Consider the following 24,886-nt stretch of genomic DNA (forward strand, 5'->3'; position numbering starts at 1 on the left):
TATGGCACAAAGCACACTGCCTGCCTTCAAAATGGCCCTTTGACCCCCAACCACATGGCCAGGCCCTGCCTGGACCAGGCCTCAAAGTGGCCCCCAGCCACATAGCCAGGCCAAAGCAACACCCCAAAAAATCGAAAAACACACAAAAATCACCACAATTCAATGCCATCCATGCCCTAAATGATGTTTAACCCCTTCCATGCTCATGACGAGCTGAGCTCGTCATGAGTTGCGCCGCTCGCATGCTCATGACGAGCTCAGCTCGTCATGTAACGCATTTTTTTTTAAAACCGCCGCACAGCGCGAAAATCGCGGCCGCACGCATGCGGTTAAATTATAGACACCACCACACAAAGACTTGGTCCATGCACCACTGACTATCCTTTGGCATAATGGGTGAAAGCAAGGCAGACTGGGTGCAGGCCTATGGCACAAAGCACACTGCCTGCCTTCAAAATGGCCCCTTGACCCCCACCCACATGGCCAGGCTCTGCCTGGACCAGGCTTCAAAATGACCACCACCCACATGGCCAGGCCCCAACAACACCCCAAAAAATTGAAAAACACACAATAATTACCACAATCCAATGCCATCCAGGCCCTACATTATGTTTAAATTCAAGATACCACCACAAAAAGACTTGGTCCATGCACCACTGACTACCCCTGGGCATAATGGGTGAAAGGAAGGCAGACTGGGTGCAGGCCTATAGCACCAAGCACACTGCCTGGCTTCAAAATGGCCCCTTGACCCTCACCCACATGGCCAGGCCCTGCCTGGACCAGGCCTCAAAATGGCCCCCACCCACATGGCCAGGCCCCAACATCATCCCAAAAAATCGAAAAACACACAAAAATCAGCACAATCCAATGCCATCCATGCCCTAAATGATGTTTAAATTCAAGACACCACCACAGAAAGACTTGGTCCATGCACCACTGACTACCCCTGGGCATAATGGGTGAAAGCAAGGCAGACTGGGTGCAGGCATATGGCACAAAGCACACTGCCTGACTTCAAAATGGCACCTTGACCCCCACCCACATGGCCAGGCCGTGCCAGGAGCAGGCCTCAAAATGGCCACCACCCACAAGGCCAGGCCCCAACAACACCCCAAAAAAATGAAAAACACACCAAAATTACCACAATCCAATGCCATCCATGCCCCAAATGATGTTTATATTCAAGATACCATCACAGAAAGACTTGTTCCATGCACCACTGACTACCCCTGGGCATAATGGGTGAAAGGAAGGCAGACTGGGTGCAGGCCTATGGCACAAAGCACACTGCCTTGTTTCGAATTGGCCCCTTGACCCCCACCCACATGGCCAACCCCTGCTTGGACCAGGCCTCAAAATGGCCCCCACCCACATGGCCAGGCCTCAACAACACCACAAAAAATCAAAAAACACACAAAACTCACCACAATCCAATGCCATCCAGGCCCTAAATGATGTTTAAATTCAAGACACCACCACAGAAAGACTTTGTTCATGCACCACTGAATACCCCTGGGCATAATGGGTGAAAGGAAGGCAGACTGTGCGCAGGCCTATGGCACAAAGCACACTGCCTGACTTCAAAATGGCCCCTTGACCACCACCCACATGGCCAGGACCTGCCTGGACCATGCCTCAAAATGGCCCCCAGCCACATGGCCAGGCCCCAACAACACCCAAAAAATAGAAACACACACACAAATCACCACAATCCAATGCCATCCATGCCCTAAATGATGTTTAAATTCAAGACACCATCACAGAAAGACTTGGTCCATTCACCACTGACTACCCCTGGGATAATGGGTGAAAGGAAGGCAGACTGGGTGCAGGCCTATGGCACAAAGCACACTGCCTTGCTTCAAATTGGGCCCTTGACCCCCACCCACATGGCCAGGCCCTGCCTGGACCAGGCTTCAAAATGGCCCCCACCCACATGGCTAGGCCCCAACAACACCCCAAAAAATCGAAAAACACACAAAAATCACCACAATCCAATGCCATCCAGGCCCTAAATGATATTTAAATTCAAGAGACCCCACAGAAAGACGTGATTCATGCACCACTGAGTGACTACCCCATGGCCTACTAGTGTGGCTTTGCAAGCACCCCAACATTAAAAAAAATCCACATATAACTGTGAGCTATTCAATTCCATGACATAAATGATATTTAAGTTCAACAAAACTCGCAGAAACAGTTGTATCATGCACCCATGACTAACCCTGGGCCTACTACTGTGCCTATCCACAATATATTTTTTTTAAAGTTGTGAAACAGTTTAAAAATTATAGTTGCAGCAACTGCAATGCCCCAAACAAACAACACCAATTTACTTGTAAAATCTCGAATCCAAAAGTAATCCAAAAGTGATCCAAACAAAAAGTCCTCCAATACAAATATCCAGCAGCAGCCACAAAGAGTAATCCTTCCAGCTCCAGATACAAATGAAAAGTGACCAGGACACGGACAAAGCACTGGGAGGAGCCTGCTGGACAGGAACAGGAAGTTGGAGACTCTGGGGCACTTCCTTCCTCCCACCCCCCCCAAAAATGGACTCCTTGCACAAAAAAGTGCAGCCAAATGTCAATCTGAGGAGTTATTCTGATCCAAATCATCATTTTCAGAAGGTTTATGCTGCCTGCGGTAGATTTCATGTGCAGAATTTCGATTTTTGCAAGTTCGGGAAAGCAAGCTATTCAAATCTCCCGCCGGAAGTCAGCTGCAAGTCGCATCTACGTGTTTACAATTGTTTACTCCCGCAATGCGTGATCACGGGCCCTTATGACGTAGTCGCGTTCTCAAACTCTCGCAGTGCAAGATGGCAAGCCGCTATGACATACGCGCGGTCAAAAAGTCTCGAGCGATCACGCAGCCAGATCCAAAATGGATGTTAATAAACTTCAAAAGTCTACGTTATAGCTTGTAAAGAACAATATTTATTATAAAACTGTAAATGTTGATGAACAGGTAATACGTTTAGTAGATGAATCAGAAATTTCAAGTGGTGAAATAGAGAAAGTGGACAAGTCGAGAAGTGAAGAGATTTATGAACATTACACAATATATCCTCTACATGCAAAAGAAGTAATAGGAAACAGCATTGAGTTATTTCAAATGGAAAAAGCAAAGGAACTCCAATGAGTGTATGTGAAAAAAGCTAACTATAACGTCCCTGAAACCTATGATTTTTTTCAGTGACTGTCAATGGTTTTTCAAATGCTAATTTCTAACCATAACATCCCTGAAACCTGGGGCTTTTTTGGTGAATTGAAAAGGTTTTTTTAAATTCTAATTTCTAACTATAATGTCCCTGAAACTTATGTGATTTGAGATGTCATCAGTGATGTCATCAGTGATGTCACTGACCATGTCATGGATGATGTAATATGTGACATCATCAGTAGTGCATTGCGGGGGTGTTAGTTGTAGTTAGCTCAGCTAACTATACCACATTTTTCTGGTTTTGTAAGAGTGTAATTTCCAACTAACTACAACATCCCTGAAACATGCCATTTTTTTCAGTGAAATCCAAAGGTTGTTTAAATGCTAAATTCTACCTACAACGTCCCAGAAATTTATGCTTTTTTCAGTGAATTTCAAAGGTTTTTCAAATGCTAATTTCTAACTATAACATCCCTGAAACCTATGTTTTTTCCAGTGAATATATATATAAACAATACCCGTTCAGATGCTTAAATTATGAATAAAAAATCCAGAGAATTCTGGGTAGTTCCCCAGCTTAGGTGGAGAGCATCTCCTCCATAGAGCTTCATAGAGCACCCTCAACACCAGCGACACTCTAAATGTTCTCACCTCAAATGTCTGCTTTTCTAACAAAACATAGAATTAGCACTGTACCATCCATGCTGAGATAGAAAGGGGCTAAGTCTTTTGTCATTTACACAGCAAATGTTTTAGGCATAGGATTAGTAGAGTGCCAGCCATGCCGAGCTGTAAAATGACGAAAACCTTTTACCACTCCAGGCACAGTATTACTGCTTTGAATTGGTAACATTAAATCCAGGCCAACCCCTGAAATGAATAAAAGCAACCCCTGACATGTAATTTTTTTAAATTGCGAGGTGCGCGCACGTTGCACGCACCCTTGAGGTTAAAATCGTTATGTGCGTGCAGGTTGCGCGCACATAAGAAACCCCCCCCAAAAAAATACAGTTAAATAACAAGTTTGAGTGTTTAGATGTTGGTTGGCTCTAAAAAGAGCCGTTATTTTCATTGAGTGTTTTTTGGACCTACAAGTAAGTACCGATGCAGAGTCTAAAATTCAAGAGGAAGACTCTGTTTCCCTCGTCTGTGAAATGTACACTGTCTCCTCTATAAATGCCTTGCATGTTGTAATGCAAGTTGTTGTGGTATATAGAACCCTTACCATAGTCTCTGAGGAAAGCAGAAACAGACTTATTCACATGTTTCCTTGCTTTCTCAATCTGTGGACAATATGGGTTGGACCAGTTTCATTTTTGCCTTTGGCATATATTAGAATATACAAAGGCAGTTTGTAGAAAAAGTGACATCTATTGCCCAAAGGTGTCCTTTATAAGCATTTTCAGACCTACCCCAGTCAAAGTGCCTAGGTCATTGCCACCACAGTGCACAATCCTAAACCCTGAAATACCATCCCTAGCAAAACCTGCTAAACTCTTTCAACACTGACGTCACATATTACATAACTCATGACATGGTCAGTGACATTACTCATGACATCACTGATGGCACGGAAAAAATGGGTGGAACTGACAGCAGCACGCCGACGAGGTCCTCTTATGGCTCTGATGACATCATATGGTGTCGTGAGCAGAGCCGTGCTATTATGACGTTCTCGTCAACGTGGGAGAGCTAGGAAAGAATTTCTGTGCAATGCTAGTGCAGGGTTATATTCACCTAAGTGTTCAGGCTAGTCCTTTGGGAGCAACTGTTTATGTTGCCACTCCAGAAACCAAAACCAGTAATCTGAGGGCAGAGGCCCTGCAGATGACACACGAGGTGGGGTGCCCAGTCATGTGCACCAGCGGGGCAGCGAAGTGACACACACCACTACCCACAAAAAAGGTAACGAGGGCACTGAATAAGACAGGATGTTCTCTTTGTATCTGGCAGGAACAACGAAGTTAAAATCCCCTTGTACCAAAATATAGCATTAGTGCGACAACGGTCTTCAAGAGGACCTGCGATGCCGCTTCTGCCTCCCGTATCCTGGAGGCAGCACATGGGTCACGCGGTACGGTCATTCTGCAGTGAGAGGCACCCACGTTGACCTCTCATGGCACTGCTCCACACTTCAGGTAGGACGCTTTTCTTTAGCTTCGTTCTCTGATGACATGTCGCGCGGCCCAGTCCAACAACAGAACTCCTATAGATCCAAACAGACTCTTCCACTCTCTCACCGGAAAAAAAAACACATTCCTTCCTCCTAATTAATCAAATAAACATTTCACTGAAGAACAGGAGCCAGCTTCGATCGGTAAACTGCCGTTACAAGGACTTTTTTACTTTGCGATACCATTACAACACATGAATTACCACGCATGCGTCGTATATTGCGTAGTTATTACTACGTTTTTTTTAGAACGCATGGTCATTTACCACGCATGCCTTTACAATGTATTTTGTTGTAAAGGTATGTATGGTAAATGACCATGCGTTCTAAAAACATGTAGACAATCCATGTTGTTGTAAGGAAACAGAGTCTGTTCAGTTTACTCACAATGACGTACACCGCCTCTAACATGAAGCAGGAACCAGAAGGAGAGAGGAACCACGAGGAGTGAGAGGTAAGGGGGATTGGGCAAGGGGTTGGGGTTTCTTTTCTAGGGTTTAGGGTAGTACAGTGGTGTTTGGGTAGCGTAGGGGGTTGTACTAGGGGTATTGTTTTAGGGTTTAGGGTAGTGCAGTTGTGTTTGGGTAGTGTAGGGGGTAATGCTGAAGGTAGTGTTTTGGGTTTAGGGTAGTGCAGTGGTGTATGGGTAGTGCAGGGGGTCATGCTGGGGTAGTGTTTTAGGGTTTAGGGTAGTGCAGTGGTGTTTGTGTAGTGTAGGGGGTCGTTCTGGGGTAGTGTTTTAGGGTTTAGGGTAGTGCAGTGGTGTTTGTGTAGTGTAGGGGTCGTGCTGGGGTAGTGTTTTATGGTTTAGGGTAGTGCAGTGGTGTTTGGGTAGTGTAGAGGGTCATGCAGGGTTAGATTTAGGGTTTAGGGTAGTGCAGTGGTGTTTGGGCAGTGTAGGGAGATGTGCTGGGGGTAGTGTTTTAGGGTTTAGGGTAGTGCAGTGGTGTTTGTGTAGTGTAGGGTGTTGTGCTGGGGATAGCGTTTTAGGATTTATGGTAGTGCAGTGGTGTTTGGGTAGTGTAGGGGGTAGAGCTGGGGTACTGTTTTAGGGTTTAGGGTAGTGCAGTGGTGTTTGTTTGTGTAGTGTAGGGAGTCATTATGGGGGCAGTGTTTGAGGGTTTAGGGTAGTGCAGTGGTGTTTGGGTAGTGTAGGGCGTCATGCTGGGGGTAGTGTTTTATGGTTTAGGGTAGTGCAGTGGTGTTTCTATAGTGTAGGGGGTAGTGTTGTAGGGTTTAGGGTAGTGTAGTGGTGTTTGTGTACTGTAGGGCGTTGTGCTGGGTTCGAGTGTTTTAGGGTTTAGGGTAGTGCAGTGGTGTTTGTGTAGTGTAGGAGGTCGTGTTTTAGGGTTTAGGGTCGTGCCGTGGTGTTTGTGTAGTGAAGGGGGTTGTGCTGGTGGTAGTGTTTTAGGGTTTAGGGTAGTGCATTTGTGTTTAGGTAGTGAAGGGGGTCATGCTGGGGTAGTGTTTAGGGTTTAAGGCAGTGCAGTGGTGTTTATGTAGTGTAGGGAGTCATGCTGGGGGTAGTGTTTTAGGGTTGAGTGTAGTGCAGTTGTGTATGTTTAGTGCAGGGGGTTGTGCTGGGTGTAGATTTAGGGTTTAGGGTAGTGCAGTGGTGTTTGGGTAGTGTAGGGAGTCATGCTTGTGGTAGTGTTTTAGGGTTTAGGGTTGTGCAGTTATGCTTGGGAAGTGTAGGGTGTTGTGCTGGGTTGGATTTAGTGTTTAGGGTATTGCAGTAATGTTTGGGTAATGGAGGGGGTAGTGTTTTAGGGTTTAGGGTAGTGCGCCTAACCAGCCACAATACCCGTGGACAAAGGGGATCCTGACTCTTTTGAACGCTCCGCCAGTTGAATAATTTGGGTAAAGGGCCCTACCACGTCCACGACCTATCCATCCCTTTCTTGGGATCCCTCATGTACTTGGAGAAAAAGGTACATAGTTTCTCATCAATTTCAGGCGTGTGTGCCCCCTTCCCCTTCAGTGAGGGCCTGGGGCATTCTCTCCTCATCCTATTCCTGACCTCCCATTCAAGGGGTTGATGGATTTTCCCCACCACATACTCTGCCACTTTGGCGTCAGGGGTCCACTCCCCCGACCTAGGGTGGTAAATTTAGGTAGGCTTGAACATGTCCGAGTGGACCCCGTCATCAACTAGGGACAGAGAGGAGTGGGACTCTGGATGCCAGGGACACCTGAGTATTTACCCTCTTCGGAGGAGAAATCGTTAAGGGTGGGCGTAAAATCCGTTTCGCGGGCAAATTTGCGGATTTTCCGCAATTTCGCGAATCTCGCGAAATCGCGGTAAAATCCGCGAATCAGCGGGGACGAATTTTCAGCCAAGCAAGGGTTACAGCAGCAGGTGCAAAAGTTGAACCTAATTTCTTTGTAACCTTTTACAAAAGGGTTACAAAGAAATTAACTTCAACTTGGGCACCTGCTGCTAAGTGCTTCCTGGCGCCTCGTTGCCTACTTGCAACTATTCTTTGACCCTGCTCTGACCCTTGAAGCAGGGTCAGAGAATAGTTACAAGTAGGCAACAAGGCACCTGGCCCAGGAATTAAACCTCATCACGAAGCACTTACAGATATAAAAAAACAGGAAGAAGGGAGAGGATGGCAAATACATCCATTTTGAGTTGTCAGGAGGGGTTAAACTAAAAGAGACCTTTACAGCACAATTTTCATATGCATTTTGCTAAAAATAAAAAGCTGTATGTTTTGTAGGGGCAACTCAGGAATCTGGCCCTTCAGAGATCCGGCCTCTCTTTCTTTCTCTCGTTCTCTCTCTCCCTCTCTTTCTCTCTCTTTCTATCTATCTCTCTCTTCCTCTCCTTTCTTGCTCTATTTATCTCTTTCTCTCTCTCTTTCAAGTTCTTCCTCTTTCTCTGCTTATCTCTTTCTTTCTCCGTTGTTCTCTCTCTCTTTCTCTCTATCCCCCTCTCTTTCTTTCTCTCTCTCACATCCTCTCTTTCTCGCTCTCTCTTTCTTTCTCTCTCACTCTCCCTCTTTCTCTCTCTCTTTCTCTTTCTCTCTCTCATCCTCTCTCTCTCTCCCTATCTGTGTGTCTTTCTCTCTTTCTCTCTCTCTTTCCATGTCTCTCTCTCTCTCTCTTTCTCTCTCTCTTTTACTTTATTGCTCTTTCTCTGTCTCTTTCTTTCTCTCTCGTTCTCTCTTTCTCTCTCCCTCTCTCCTCTTCTCTCTCCCTCTCTTTCTCTCCCTTTCTCTCTCTCACATCCTTTCTTTCTCGCTCTCTCTTTCTCTCTCTTTCTTTCTCTCTCACACTCCCTCTTTCTCTCTCTCTTTCTCTTTCTCTCTCTCATCCTCTCTCTCTCTCCCTCTCTGTGTGTCTTTCTCTCTTTCTCTCTCTCTTTCCATGTCTCTCTCTCTATTTCTCTCTCTCTTTCACCTTCTTGCTCTTTCGCTGTCTCTCTCTTTCTTTCACTCTCATTCTCTCTCTCCCTGTTTCTTTCTTTCTTTCTTTCTTTCTTTCTTTCTTTCTTTCTTTCTTTCTTTCTTTCTTTCTTTCTTTCTTTCTTTCTCTCACCTCTCTCTCTTACTCTCTCTATCTCTTTCTCTCCCTCTCTTTCCCACTCTCCCTTTCACTTTCACTTTCACTTTCTTGCTCTTTCTCTGTCTGTCTCTCTCTTTCTTTCTTTCTCTCTCTCTTTTCTTTATTTTTTCTTTCTTTCTTTCGTTCTTTCGTTCTTTCTTTCACTCTCTCTCGCTCCCTTTCTCTCTCTATCTCTCTCTCTTTCTTTTTTTTGAAACATTGCAAAGATCTCGTAGATGACAAAGTACAAACAAGCATTTGCAATGCAATAGGTCTCGCATGTTTTGTATTTACGTGACTTAGCTGTATTGATATTACAAATTGCAATGGCTTTTAATTTTTAAATATTTAATACTTGAATAAAAGTGATTTTAATTTATAATGGCAATAGCTTAAACTTTTGTAAATAACTTTTGTGAAGATTATGTTCAGTGTATTTTATTGTGACGAAAATCCAAGAACAGAAGTGAAATATTAACATCTTTTTGTGACATTTGTAATAAAGTTTGAAACATTGAGAGAACATATTTGAACCAGTTGTTGTTGAATGGTTGCGCAGATTGATGCTGGGGTGGTGCTGAGTGGTGCTGTGGTGGTGCTGAGTGGTGCTGTGGTGATGCTGAGTGGTGCTGTGGTGGTGCTGAGTGATACTGGGATGGTGCTGAGTGATGCTGGGGTGGTGCTGAGTGGTGCTGCGGTGGTGTTGAGTGATGCTGTGGTGGTGCTGAGCGGTGCTGTGGTGGTGCTGAGTGGTGCTGTGGTGGTGCTGAGTGTTAATGTGGTGGTGCGGAGTGATAATGTGGTGGAGCTGAGTGATGCTAGGGTAGCGCTGAGTGATGATGTGGTGATGCAGAGGGCAGAAAGGCACAAAAAGCAGTCTAACAAAGGGCAGAAGGGCAGAAAAACAAGGGAAAAACGAGTCTAACAGAGGGCAGAAGGGCACAAAAAACCAGTCTAACAGAGGACAGAAGGGCAGAAAAACAAGGGAAAAACGAGTCTAACAGAGGGCAGAAAGGCACAAAAAACGAGTCCAGCGGGGCAGAAAGGCACAAAAACGAGTCTAACAGAGGGCAGAGGGCACAAAAAACTAGTCTAACAGAGGGCAGAGGGGTACAAAAACAAGGGAATACCAGAGGGCAGAAGGGCACAAAAAACGAGTGTAACAGGGGGCAGAATGAACCCCGCCCTGCATGTTTGTTCACGAAGATGCCACCTGGTGTACTTTCTACTGTCTAATCAGTAAGTGCTCCCTCGTTGGCTAAATGTATAGGGGCAGATTTACAATCACTGGCGGAGCCCCAGAAATGCGCCAGTTATTGTGCGCCGCAGCTCCGCCACCCATGGTGCGCCGCATTTACAATGCGGCGCACCATGTGGCAAAAACGGCACAGATGCGTCACGCATCTGTGCCGTAAAAGCAGCGCATTAATGGAGCTGCGTCGCGCTTGCGACGCAGCTCCAGCAATGCTCTGGGGGTGCCCTATCTCCCCAATGCTGCATCAAGCCTTGCGCCTGCTTCAAGCAGGCGAAGGGTTTTGACACAGCATTGGCCTAAAAGTGACTGAGTGAAATCTTGTAGATTTCACTCAGCCACTTTTAGGAGGCTGAGTCAGAACGCCTCCTGATGGCACAGGGCTTTACAACGTGACGTATCTCACAGAGAGATGCGGCACGTTGTTAATACCCAACACCATGGCGCATCTTTTGTGCTGCCGCTGCGTCACAAAAGGTCTCTGTAGAGGGTGGCAGTGGTGAACCAGAGGGTGGCAGTGATGAACCAGAGGGTGACAGTGATGAACCAGAGGATGGCAGGGGTAAACCAGAGGGTGACAATGCTGAACCAGAGGGTGGCAGTGCTGAACCATAGGGTGGCAGGGGTGAACCAGAGGGTGACAGGGGTGAATCAGAGGGTGACAGTGCTGAACCAGAGGGTGGCAGTGCTGAACCAGAGGGTGGCAGGGGTGAACCAGAGGGTGGCAGGGGTGAACCAGAGGGTGGCATGGGTGAACCAGAGGGTGGCAGTGGTGAACCAGAGAGTGGCAGTGGTGAACCAGAGGGTGGCAGTGCTGAACCAGAGGGTGACAGTGGTTAACCAGAGTGTGGCAGTGGTGAACCAGAGGTGCTGTGATGAACCAGAGGGTGGCAGTTGTGAACCAGAGGGTGGCAGTGGTGAACCAGAGGGTGACAGTGCTGAACCCGAGGGTGGCTGGGGTGAACCAGAGGGTGATGTGATGAACCAGATGGTGGGAGTGGTGAACCAGAGGATGGCAGGGGTGAACCAGAGGGTGGCAGGGGTGAACCAGAGGGTGGCAGTAGGGAGCCAGAGGGTGGCATGGGTGAACCAGAGGGTAGCAGTGGTGAACCAGAGAATGGCAGTGGTGAACCAGAGGGTGGCAGTGCTGAACCAGAGGGTGGCAGTGCTGAACCAGAGGGTGACAGTGGTTAACCAGAGGTTGGCAGTGGTGAACCAGAGGTGCTGTGATGAACCAGAGGGTGGCAGTCGTGAACCAGAGGGTGGCAGTGGTGAACCAGAGGGTGACAGTGCTGAACCAGAGGCTGGCAGGGGTGAACCAGAGGGTGCTGTGATGAACCAGAGGGTGGCTGTGGTGAATCAGAGGATGGCAGGGGTGAATCAGAGGGTGACAGTGGTGAACCAGAGGGTGGCAGTGCTGAACCAGAGGGTGGCAGTGGTGAACCAGAGGGTGGCAGGGGTGAACCAGAGGGTGGCAGTGGGGAACCAGAGGGTAGCAGTGGGGAACCAGAGGGTGGCATGGGTGAACCAGAGTGTGGCAGTGGTGAACCAGAGAATGGCAGTGGTAAACCAGAGGGTGGCAGTGCTGAACCAGAGGGCGACAGTGGTTAACCAGAGGGTGGCAGTGTTGAACCAGAGGTGCTGTGATGAATCAGCGGGTTGCAGTCGTGAACTAGAGGGTGGCAGTGGTGAACCAGAGGGTGACAGTGCTAAACCAGAGGGTGCTGTGATGAACCAGAGGGTGGCAGTGGTGAACCAGAGGGTGGCAGGGGTGAACCAGAGGGTGGCAGTGGTGAACCAGAGGGTGGCAGTGCTGAACCTTAGGGTGACAGTGGTTAAACAGAGGGTGGCAATGGTGAACCAGAGGGTGGCAGTGGTGAACCAGAGGGTGGCAGGGGTGAACCAGAGGGTGGCAGTGGGGAACCAGAGGGTAGCAGTGGGGAACCAGAGGGTGGCATGGGTGAACCAGAGTGTGGCAGTGGTGAACCAGAGAATGGCAGTGGTAAACCAGAGGGTGGCAGTGCTGAACCAGAGGGCGACAGTGGTTAACCAGAGGGTGGCAGTGGTGAACCAGAGGTGCTGTGATGAATCAGAGGGTGGCAGTCGTGAACTAGAGGGTGGCAGTGGTGAACCAGAGGGTGACAGTGCTGAACCAGAGGGTGCTGTGATGAACCAGAGGGTGGCAGTGGTGAACCAGAGGGTGGCAGGGGTGAACCAGAGGGTGGCAGTGGTGAACCAGAGGGTGGCAGTGCTGAACCAGAGGGTGACAGTGTTGAACCAGAGGGTGGCAGGATTGAACCAGAGAGTGGCAGTGCTGAACCAGAGGGTGGCAGTGGTGAACCAGAGGGTGGCAGTGGTGAACCAGAGGGTGGCAGGGGTGAACCTGAGGGTGGCAGGGGTGAACCAGAGGGTGGCAGTGTGAACCAGAGGGTGGCAGTGATGAACCAGAGGGTGGCAGTGGTGAACCAGAGGGTGCTGTGCCCATACACGACTGCATGGGTAACTTCGCCATGCAAGCGGCCCGCGAACACGCAAAAAGCCCCGCAAACACGCAAAAAACCCTGCGAACACGCAAAAAACTCTGCGAACGCGCAAAAAAACAGAAATCCGCAAATTCGCGGATTTTGCAGATTGCGAATTCATTTTCGCGCAAATTTGCGGAACGCGAATTTGCAAATTTCGCCCATACCTAGAAATCGTCCTCCGATACACCCTCTCCCTCTAAGGGAAACCTCCTGTCGGGGTCCACAATAGTGGCAGCAGTGTCCGAATTTTCTTTGGGCTCCTCCTCTTCCCGGCAGGGTGCATGTTTTAACATTCGCGCACTCTTGAGGAAGGTCTCTCTAAATTTATCAAATCCTTCCAAGTGCCCCGCGTTATGCTTAACGGCCCTTTTATTCTCCATCTGGGAGCTACTGGGACCCGCCACCACCAGATCTTCGTCACTGAACACCCCAGGGATGCTTTTTGCCAGCTTATCAACCTGATCCCTAAGAGAAGCCATCGCCCTAGAAAAAGCAAGAGAGAGTGCTTGGTCCACTGTTGGGAGGTCATTCCTCCTCCGCTACCTGGTAGGAGGAGTAAAAATGGTCTTCTGGAGAAGATATGGTAGCAGAGGGTGTGAGCACAGAACAAATGCCCTTAAAATCCTTAACAGAAACAACAGTTGATGGACAGAATGCAGAACAATGTCATACACTCACCCCAGTACAGAGATCTGGGTCTAAATCCATAGTTCTTTTGCTCATTGTGCCATTCCAGTTTGGACCAAGCCATATGCAAATCAGTCTTGACCCTGTGCCCCATGGGAACAGTCCAGTTCGAACTGCCAAGCCAGGTCCTCCCTGGACTGGAAACAAGCATCCTAGGACCGGTTTCGGGCTTTCAGCCCTCATCAGAGAGGATAGCTTTGACTGGGGGTGAGTGTTTGATTTGCTCATCATCCCCTTTGGTATCGCTTTGTTTGCCCTAAGTTGGCAGGGTATGCCCAGACGTGGGTCCCTTGCTCACTTTGCCACTGGATTCAAGATAGCCTGGCTGATGAGGGTTATGAACCCAAAACCGGTTCCAGGATGCCTGTTTCTGGTCCAGGGAAGACATGGCTTGGCAGTTCGGGCTGGACTGTTCCCATGAGGCACAGGGTCAGACTAAATTGTATATAGCCATGTCTGAACTGGGGTCACATTTTGGTATCGCTTAAAATCCTTAAGGCAGCCTCCTCGCCGATGCTTCAACAGCTGGGCTTTACCCGAAGCGGTTGTAAAAATAGACAGAGGCGCAATACCAATTACCACCGTGTAGGGAAATCCCCGCGTAGCGGTGCCAAAATTAGGTGAGGTCCAGATGCGCCTGACAGGATCTCACCTCACGCAGAGCGCACAGCGGGAGAAACTGCAAGGGGGAGAACGCGCTAGGGCAAGAGCCTGCTGTGCAGGGAATATGAAACAATACCAATGCAATAATTCTAATAACGTGCACAAGAAACCGCTATACAAACAGCAACAACGTCAGATTAGGCCAAGAATGTAAGGAATGAACTTAACTGATGAGCAGTGAAGAAAGAGGAAGCGGAAGGGATATCACAATCTTATACACGATGGACTGTGATATGAATGGGCTATAGTTGCCTTGGAGACTACCTCCTAATGGTTCATGGGTTGTGTAGTCTTTTGTGTAATGATTGTTGTGTTACATTTTCTTTGAACTGCTATGCAATTAAAGTCAGGAAAGATATGCATAATCCTCTCCTCCGTCCTGCCATAGAATTCATTAAACTTTATTTGATCTGATTTAGAAACATAGATCATAAAAGTGTACATAAAAACAGTAAATCCTCTTTCCTAATACAATACAGTGAGAATTATTTAAAACCAGTAGTAAAAATAGGTGTTAAAAAGCCCGGTTCAGAGCAACTTCAGGTTAACAGAATCGTAAAGTTTAATGTTTCGCAAGATCAATCTCATGTACTTCCAAAATACGCAAAAGGGGTCCAAGTAAGATGTAACACTCCAATACCTTACCAGTCTGCACTATATAAAACTGCAGGAAAACTAAAAATAAAAAGTGTTTTGCACACTTCTATCATTGGGCTATATGTGGGCTACATCTGGGTGATATTTGTGCTACATTTGGGCTCTTTTGTCTCTGGTGGCCATCTTGGGAGACTTGTTTGTTAGGAAGTTTCCAAATTTCCTCATTTACTGCAGTCTTCTCAGTAGGAAAAGCTTTCAGTTTTTTTACTTTGATTCCATCAAGAAGGCATTCAGATGTGTCACACGTTTGCCATAAATTCAGAATGTTAGCACTCTAGTTGTTCATTAGATCACTGTAGTAAAGCGACTGCTAATGAGGGAGTTAACTGGAAGTCTACTGCAGGTATTGAAAGTGATTGATTCAGTTTGCATGTCAGAATTTTCTAATGAAATAGAAGAGGATTTGAGATCTCACTTAAAACATGCCCTACATTTTCTTTCTGCAGCACTAACCATAATTTTTATGGCAAAATGAACCCCCTCATTTTGTTCATTTTTAAATTAAATGTTTTAAGTTTTACCAGTTTATTCCAATCAAGATGGCTTCAGGTGTGCCGTCACTTTGTCATAAGTAAGATTGTTAGCTCTCTAGTTGTTCTTTAGAACACTCTGGGAAGCAGCAGTAGAACACAAAGGCATCAACTGACAGGCTGCTCCTGTTGAAATATAACAGGAAGAAATTTGAGATCTCACTTAAAACACATCCTAATTTTTCTTTCTACTGCACTAACCACAATTTCTATGACAAAATGAACCCCCTAATTTTGTTCCTTTTTAAATTAAATGTTTTAAGAGTTATCAGTTTATTCCAACCAAGATATCTTCAGGTGTGCCATAATTTTGTCATAAGTAAGACTGTTAGCGCTCTAGTTTTTCTTTAAAACACTCTGGGAAGCTGCAGTAGAACACAAGGATATCAACTAACAGGTTGCTCCTGCCTAAATATAACAGGAAGATATTTGAGGTCCCACTTGAAACATGTCCTAATTTTTCTTTCTACAGCGGATTTGAGATCTCACTTAAAACATGCCCTACATTTTCTTTCTACAGCACTAACCATAATTTCTATGACAAAATGAACCCCGTCATTTTGTTCCATTTTTAAATTAAATGTTTTAAGTGTTACCAGTTTATTCCAATCAAGATAGCTTCAGGTGTGCCATACTTTGTCATAAGTAAGGCTGTTAGCACTCTAGTTGTTCTTTAGAACACTTTTGGAAGCTGCAGTAGAACACAAAGGAATCAACTGACAGTCTCTGCCCCTTACTGAGAATGTCAGACTTTATTGACAGAGAAAGATAATGTGAATTTACAGAAAATATGCTCTCATTTTAGCTTTTAGAGCACCTTCCAAAACTCTATGGGACAAGCATGTGAAAATAGTTTTCTCTCAAACATGATTCATGATATCCCAGCATAAGGTTTTTCACAGGGTAAAATCACCTTAGAACACACCACAATTCTTGAAATTAGTAGGGTACCATCAACTAATGAATTCTAATGTAACTAAAGTCTGTTATCACCCTTTATAGTTCTCCTTTTGGTAACCCTCAAAATCTTCGATTCACTACAATGCATTTTAATGGGGTACTATCATGTATAGATGTCCCAAGATCTTTGCCAGCAATTCCAGGATGAAGTGCTGACAGCCAATCAGATCTCACAATGACATGTGTGGTTAGGCTCTGCCCAGATATTGATATTTTTTCTTTTTCAAATTTCCCAGGAACCACTGAACGGATTTACAACATTTAACAAAAAGAGTTCTTTCTGAACCACGGGCTAACTTTTTGCCACAATTGGTGCAATTCCGTTCAGCAGTTCGGGCATTAGCTGTGGCTAAAGTTTCCTTTGAGAAATTGCATGGTAAAAACACGTTTTGGGACCCCCTTTTTTCTCGGCCCCCCCTTGACGAATCACCCCGAAACTTTCAAGATAGGAGCTGACCGGAGCGGACCATAAGTATATAATGTTTAACGTGGTGTCACAGTTGGGTAAATTTGCCCATGACAATAATATTTTGTACTTTTGTACTCAAAAACCCAAAGAAATTCGCCAGTTATAGAAAGCAATTTAGTTAAATGTGCTGAATTAAAAAAAAAAACGGCCTTTGGGAGGTTCCTCTAGGTCCACCCGCAGGTCCTAGAGGATCAGAGTATCCCTACTCTGCCCCCTTATGTAATTAAAAAACAAACCTTCAGGACAGTGGACTAAATCGATGAGTCCTGTAAATGTGGGCAGAACATTTTTCTCATGTTACCGTCAGCCAATCAGAGTGCTCGCTCCTGCTGGAATCGGACTCCTGTGGAAGTGAATGGCTCTAGGAGAAACAAGCTCCATGGGCCAATCGGAATGCTCTATATTTTACAATTGGGTTCAAGAGACTGCAAACTCAAACGTCCAGAAATACAAGTAATTCTTAACCTTAATTTCTCAAAAACCTACCACAAGGATTTACACCAGATCACAAAAAGCACACTTTGTGAACAAAGATCTAGCTCCCAGACAAATTTGGTGTAATTCCGTTCATCATATTTTGCGGTAGTGCTCCATAAAAAGGTCCATGGAAAATACATCGAGATTTTGCGTTTGGGAACCCTCCTTTTTTCTTGGCCCCCCACTTGAAAGGTATAGTTAATTAATGGGAGGGACACATGCCCCACCTCCCTGAGCCGATGGTGGCCCAGGGGACCCCATCACCTGGGTCACCTTGGCTTTCCTGCCCACACTACCAGAGTCAGGGAAACGTGTTTGCTATCATCTGGTTGGAGCATTTTTAAATGTCCCGCCAAACGGTAGCAAACACTATGCCTGCTCCCAGATATTTAATAATGCTCCTGCTAGCTGGGAGCAGACTTGTGCTCTGTTTCCCTGCCCACACTCCTGCGGGCAGGGAAACAAAACACATAATGCTCCCACCTGGAGGGAGCATGCAAAATGCAGGTGCTGCCCCCAGGCGAGAGCAATGCTGGCTACCGCACCGTGTGGGGAGTGAACTGGGGTCAGAGGGTCCTGAGTCTCACCCATGGCCCCCAGCATGGTGCTTGGTGTGTGTCCTGAGAGGTCGGCTACCTACTATTTACGGACGCCCTGGGGGATGGGGATCCAGGGTCCAACGTAGGCTTGGGGATGGAGGACCATGTGCCCCCCTTCCCTTTTAAAAATGGATGGCCACAGGGAATACAATCCCCGGAGCTTATTAATGCTTGGGGATGGCGGCAGCATGACCGTCCCTATACATTTTTACACCAGGGCCAGGGTGCACGGGCCGAAGATGGTTTGGGGTGTGGGTCCACATATTCCCTTTCATGTTTAATTGTATTTGGTCCCAGGGCCTGAGGAGGCTCTGGAAGGGGGGCCTGGAGGCCCCCTCTCCTTTTTATGGTATTCAGCCCTGTGGTATGGGGTCTCTAGGGTCATTTAAGGCTTGTGGAGGGGACTACATGGTCCTGTCCCTTTTTAAAGTAACTGGCCCTGTGATTGGGCCCCCCAGGGCCAATTAAGGCTCAGGGAAGGGCGCTGCTTTAACCCTTCTCTTAATATATTTGTTTTGGCCCCGACGGTTTGGGTGCCCAGTTCCCAAAGGGGACTCTGTGCTGCCCGTGCCAAAGATTGTGTGTGCGGTGGGGTTGGCAGCCTGCTAAGGGCTTAGCCAAGGGGTCATGCACAGTGTGGAATTGACTGCCTGTGGGGAATTCAAAGGCTGTACATTGCGTCGGGTTGGCTGCCTTTGTGGTGTTGCCAATCCCCTGTTGTGCTCAGCCGTGGATTGGCTGCAGGACTGGTCACAGGGCAGGTACGCCTGCCAACCCTCTGCTGCTGCTGCTGCTTTGAGCAGCCAAAAGCAATATGTGGCAGAGGGTTAGCATCATGTATGGGAATAAAATAACTGTGTTTTAAAAAACACTTGAAATTCACTGAAAAAAATGTAGTTTTGAGTGTGTGTCTTTAAGTGACATGAATGTTTACTAAAAACTAGTAAATATATATTTTCCTATATATGTATATTTGCCATCATGACTTTTAGACAATCCATTCTTACTTGTTTGCCCATGATATACTCACATACAACCAATTCTGATGTGGTGCAGATAGAGCCACTCTCCAAGGACACAGGCACTTCCACTGGTAGTAAGTGGAGGTAAAAATTATAAATCCATTTTGAATCCCAGTGCACCAAGACTAGCATCATGGGTGAGTGATCACAATATTGCTTGACAATCTGTACTGTGGATATGACACCACCTATATCATCTAAAGACAAATCATTTCATTGTTGACTGTACCCTCAAATGAGGATATTTTTTTACAACATATTTGGAAAAATCAATACTACAGTAGACAGATTCGTCCAAACTGCTAATTCTTTTTAAGTCAAACTTCGTATGAGGTACACAAACTCTAGACTAGAAGAAGTTTTTAAAACGTGCCTGGTAGCCAAACTCTCGTTACTGATTTTTGGAAGAGCTGACGAGCGCCTGATGCGGAGAACTGAGAAAAGAGGCTTGGCAACTGCAGGGCATTCAGATGTGCCATTCATGAAAGAATCACTTTTTGTTACACACCTTTGACAGCTTGGGCTGCATTCATTCATGCATACTTATTTGGTTGCGCAATAAGCAATAATTCTTCATTTTTTTCCTTTGGAATAAACGTAGAGAGATTCTTATGGTTTTTGAAAGAGTACCAAGCACAGATACTTGTGCTAGCAAAAAAATGCTGAATGATAAATAGAACGCATGCTACAGGTACAAAACACTTTACACAAAGGAAAGCGCGCAATACCAACCCATTTTTTTCGCGCATATTCCCTGAATGTATCCAATAAGTAGAGAATATGTTTTTTGAATTAAACAAAAAGCAAGGAAACAGCATATTATTGGACGCTATGGGGGATTTGGATGTGCAAGCTCTAACAATTTACTAATACCCTAACACTATGTACACCAAAAACTCCTGAGTTTTAATTCTTTCCTCAAATATTTGCTTAAATCTTATAAAGATGCGTGGTCAATAATTCAGCCAGCTCCACGCACTACCATTACATTTAAGTCCAACTGCAACACGGTGTTGCTATGCCCATGACCAAGTAAATATCAGTGCACCTACTTCCAAGTGCATCTACACCTGCATACAGGTAATTTGTTAGTCGATCATTCTCTGGCATCTGTATAGAATCAATGATGTGTTAACAGTTTCTGGGGAAATATTGTCATAGTGTATTGTTGAACGGATGGAAAGAATGCATTTTTTGAACTGACTTAATGCCACCTTCATTGTATATGAATAGGATTAGTGGGCGAACAAATCAGCAGGTGAATTTGTTTGGGGAAGAGTAAGTATGCAACAGTAAGATATAAGGTATTTTATACATGTACACATAAAATGGAAAGGGGGGAGCCACTCGGTCAGCCCGAACTTATGGCCGGGTGCCCCGCTCGCCCGGGAAACCTGTTGCAGGCGAGGGGCGTGGTCCCGGCTGGTATGCCCGAAGTGGTGTGGCCGGAGCACGCCCCGCCGCATGAGAAGGTTGTCCTAAGCCCCCGCCCGGAAGTCCGTGTACTTGGGGCGGGAGGGGGATGGCGCCCCGCCTATCTGGGGAAGGTTAAAAGGCGCGGGACCCAAGCAGGCGTCCTCTTGTTCCCGCGCTCTGAAGGTTGCACCACTCGTCGCTCGTTAGCCCTGAAGGGAACAAGCAGCAATTTTTAACGTGGTAATCGTTGTTCTTTCTTTTTCAGTTGTCCGGGCGTGTACTGGGATCCAAGGAGCCAGAGAGGAAGCAGAATATCTGGATATGCCTGGGAAAAAGAGTGGAAAGAGCTCCGAGATGGAACGCATGCTTCGCACACTGGTAACTCGCGTGTCGCGATGGACAGAAAGTTTGGAAAGATGGACCGGATGGATCGCAGTCTAGCGGTGCTCCAAAAACAGGTGGAAGCTCAGGGCGGGCCAGCAGGGAAACCGAAGAGGGTTGTGGGGCCTGCTTTGCCGAATAAACATAAAGTAAAGAGAGGGAAAGGGGTTTCTAGCGAAGCACCGGTCCCGATGGAAGTCCCGCTTGTCCCAGTGCCCCCGGCGGCCGACCCGGCGCCCGCTCCGGAGGGGGGATTGCCGATCCCTGTGATTGTCACACCAATTGATAAGGAACAGATACCCTCTGAGCTGGCGATGCATTTAGCAGCAGTATTGCCTTGGTTAAAGAAGGGAGCGGGAGGGTCCGCGGATGCGGAAGACCCAGCTGCGGAGGCCAGGCAAATCATCGAGGAGCTCAGGCGGGCAAGAAGTTCTGGGGGGGGGACATGCCTTCTATACCCCTACAGGTGGCAAGTCCGGCCGCAGGCGGGAATCAAAAGAAGGCAACAGAATCAACCGGCGACACAGCGGAAGATGGTAAGAGGCCACTCCCAATAATGGGGGAGGGTGCTGTACCGTCGAGGCGGGAAAGCCTGGCACAACATGTGCCGATGGCGACGAAAGAAATGATTTGGGCCAACAAGTACATTAATATGTTTTCATTGTTGATGAACAATCGAGAATTTGAGTATGCCAAGACCCAGAAGGATTTCTTAAACCCAAGTGAATAGAGGGCCAAAATGGCGGAATTCAGGGTGGAGGAGACCGTGATGGATTGGATTAGGGCCTTCTCTGTGTTTGGGGCAGTAATAAATGAACAGACTCCAGAATTGTTGGGAGCCCTGACTTGCTACCAGAGCAGGATCGTGGGCTACCATGAGAAATATGGGGGGGATGCATGGAAAGGGTACGATGTGTCTTTTAGAAAAGCAAAAGAGTTTCATGAGTCATTGACTTGGGATTGTTTAGACACTGTATCTTGGCACGGGCAGTTCACGCCAGGCACGGCGGTAGGCACGGGGTTGAGCGCAAATGGTTTCAAAGCGGCCCAGCAGAGGCAGCCGCAGCCCTTTCGGCCAGCCCACGGGGGAGACTTTCAGTCGAGATCGGGTGGGAATGGAGGCAAGCTATGAGTATGTTGGGGTTTCAACAAAGGAACATGTAATAGGCCGCAGGGGACATGCAGGTTCAAGCATGCCTGTGCAGGTTGTGGCAATGCCTCCCACCCTGAAACTAGCTGCCGATCCAAGGGCAATGTTACCGGGGGAAGAGGGGGTACTAAGCAGGATTGACACGGCGTCACAGAGTCTTGAACAGTCACCCGTGGACATTTTGGCTTTGACCCCCTGGCTGAGTAAATACCCTGATCGAGTGTCCGCCGGGATCCTGCGGGATAATTTTTCATTTGGCTTCAGGATCCCGGCGGGTGACTTTCGGGGGCCCCCATTGTGCAGGAATCAATTGTCGGTTACGCACAACCCAACCGTGGTAGCTACAAAAATTGCAAAGGAGGTACGTTTGGGACGGGTGGCGGGACATTTTGAGGAAGCGCCAGCTGCCAATTTTGTGTGTTCCCCCTTGGGAGTAGTCCCCAAGAGGGAGCCAGGTGAGTTCAGACTCATACATAATCTGTCTGCACCAAGAGGGGCTTCCGTGAATGAGGCAATCGACCAGGATGTGTGCAGTGTGAGATATGCGTCGTTCGATGACGCTGTGGTCATGTTGAATCGCCTGGGCCCTGGGGCATTGCTAGCGAAATCGGATATTAAATCCACGTTTAGGCTACTGCCGGTTCATCCAGATGATCAGCATTTGTTGGGGTTCGCCTTCCAGGGAAGATATTACATGGATAGGTGCATGCCGATGGGTTGTTCTATTTCCTGTGCTTATTTTGAAATGTTTAGCTCGTTTCTGGAATGGGCATTCACAAGGGCCACAGGGCATCAGCATGTGATGCATTATCTGGATGATTTCCTGTTTCTCGGCCCAGCTGCATCTCGAAGACTGTGCAGAGGCATTGCAGGAATTTCGCGTGCTCATGCGGGGTTTCGGGGTGCCTTTGGCACCGGGTAAGACGATGGGGCCAACCACCTCCCTGGAGTTCCTGGGCATCGAACTAGACTCCGTGGAAGGGTGTTTCTGTTTGCCATTGGAAAAGGTCACCAAATTCAGGGCCTCCTTGCAGCAGTGTCTCAAGGGCAGCAAAGTGACACTGCACCAACTGCAGCAAACGGTGGGACAGCTGAATTTTGCGCTACGGGTGATACCGATGGCTCGCCCTTCCTCACGATCCATAGCGCAGGCCATGGTGGGCCTCAGGGAAGGGCACCATCGCACGAGGCTGTCGGCCGAGGTTCGCCCGGACATGCTCATTTGGCTGGCATTTTTGGCGGACTTCAATGGCCGGGTAGTCTGGACCAAGGCGCTGGCATCGTCAGTAGAGTTGGGCCTTTGGACGGACTTGGCGGGCAGTGTGGGGTTTGGCGCACTCCTGGGGAATCGCTGGTCAGCCCAGAGGTGGCCAGACTGGTGGGTGACAAGTAGCCTGACGAGCAACATTGGTTTCCTGGAGTTGTTCCCGATTTGGGTGGCATTATTGGCCTGGCCAGAAGAGTTCAGGAATACCTCGGTGGTATTTTGGTCTGATAACATGACTGTGGTGGAATGCATTAACCAACAGGCAGCATGCTGCAAATGGATATTGCGATTGTTAAAGGAAACTGTGTTGCAGTGCTTGAAGCTAAACGTACAATTCAGGGCAAAACATGTGCTGGGGATACTGAATAATGCAGCGGATGCGCTCTCTCGTTTCAAAATGCAGGCATTCAGGGAATGTTTACCTTCAGCGGAGCTAGCGGCAGCGCCATTTCCCGAAGCAATATGGCAAATCGGTGCTCCGGATTACAAGACCTCGTGGCAGCCAGTCTAGGGCTCAGGACAAGGAAAGCGTACGAAGGGGCGTTCCGCGCGTACTGCGCCTTTTTGGGTCCCACATGGGAGCTTAAGTGGGGTCAGGAGGGAGCCTTTGCTCAATTTTTAGTGGCTCTTCATGAGAAAGGCCGTTCGGCGGCAACCGCTAGTCGGTATAAGGTCGCCATATCATTTATGGCTCAGCTCCGAGGGGTCAGGGACCCTACAGATTCCTTCATGGTCAGGAAGGCACTGCGGGGCTGGCGGCGCCTAGAGGGGCGCAAGAAGGATACTAGGCATCCGATAGGATTTGACAGGTTAACCATCTTGCTGACGGCACTGGAGGCAACATGCTCCTCACCTGGTGAAGTTGTCCTCTTCCGGGCAGCATTTGCGCTGGCATTTTATGGTGCTCTGCGAATAGGCGAACTAGTGGCCGCCAATAAAAGGGATACTGAGGGGGGTCTGCGTAGGGACAATGTACAGTGAGGGGGGATTCCCTGCTCATCACGATTGCCAGGTCCAAGACAGACCAAGAGGCCCAGGGGAGTAGCATTGTGTTGCAGCGCGCTCCGGGTAGTCCCTGTTGTCCGGTGGCACTAGTTGAGGCCTACTTACAGCAAAGAGGGGCGACATGGGGAGGGGCCTTGCTGCGGCATGCGGACAGCACCCCGTTAACAAAATTTCAGTTCCAAAATATGCTGGCAATGACAATTGCAGCTGCGGGCTTGAACCCGAGGGATTTTGGGACACATTCTTTCAGGATTGGGGCCGCTACTGAAGCGACGGCCGGGGGTCTGCAGGCAGACAAGGTTAAACAGTTGGGGCGATGTTCCTCGGACTGCTTTAAACGATACGTGTGGTTGCATTTGTTGTGACTCACTGAAGATGTGCACTCATGTTCTTTTGTCTTTTGTTTCGATTGCAGTTTCACAAGCCTGTGACGCAGGGCGGGAACTGGGACCGGCCCAGTGTCAGCTATCCACCGCGTCCGGAACAGGGAATGGACGGCGAGTGGTCTGGGTCGTGGGCCACTCATACGTGAGACGGGCCGCGGACATATTCGGAGCAGGTGATGCGATTCACACAACTGAGGAATATGGTTTTTGGGTGTCCTTCCATGGACAGGGCGGTTTGGGCATTGACCAACTGCAAGGTTTTGTCAAAGAATTGAATTGAACAGGTCACCGTCATCAGTAGTCATAGTGCACATTGGGGGCAATGACTTGGTGAGATTGGGCAGACGGGCCTTAATCGAGCACATTCTGACAACAGTTATTTGGTTGGCGAAAACCCTCCCGGGGTGTACACTGGCTTGGTCACACATTATTCCGAGGAGGGTATGGAGGGGCGGGCGGTCCACAATAGCGTTGAACCATTCGGTGAAAAGGGTCAACAATAAGATGGAGACGTTGTTTCGGTCTGCCCGCCTACACAGTATACCTCACG

The sequence above is a fragment of the Lissotriton helveticus genome, chromosome 8 (assembly GCF_964261635.1).
Source record: "Lissotriton helveticus chromosome 8, aLisHel1.1, whole genome shotgun sequence".
Taxonomy (NCBI): domain Eukaryota; kingdom Metazoa; phylum Chordata; class Amphibia; order Caudata; family Salamandridae; genus Lissotriton; species Lissotriton helveticus.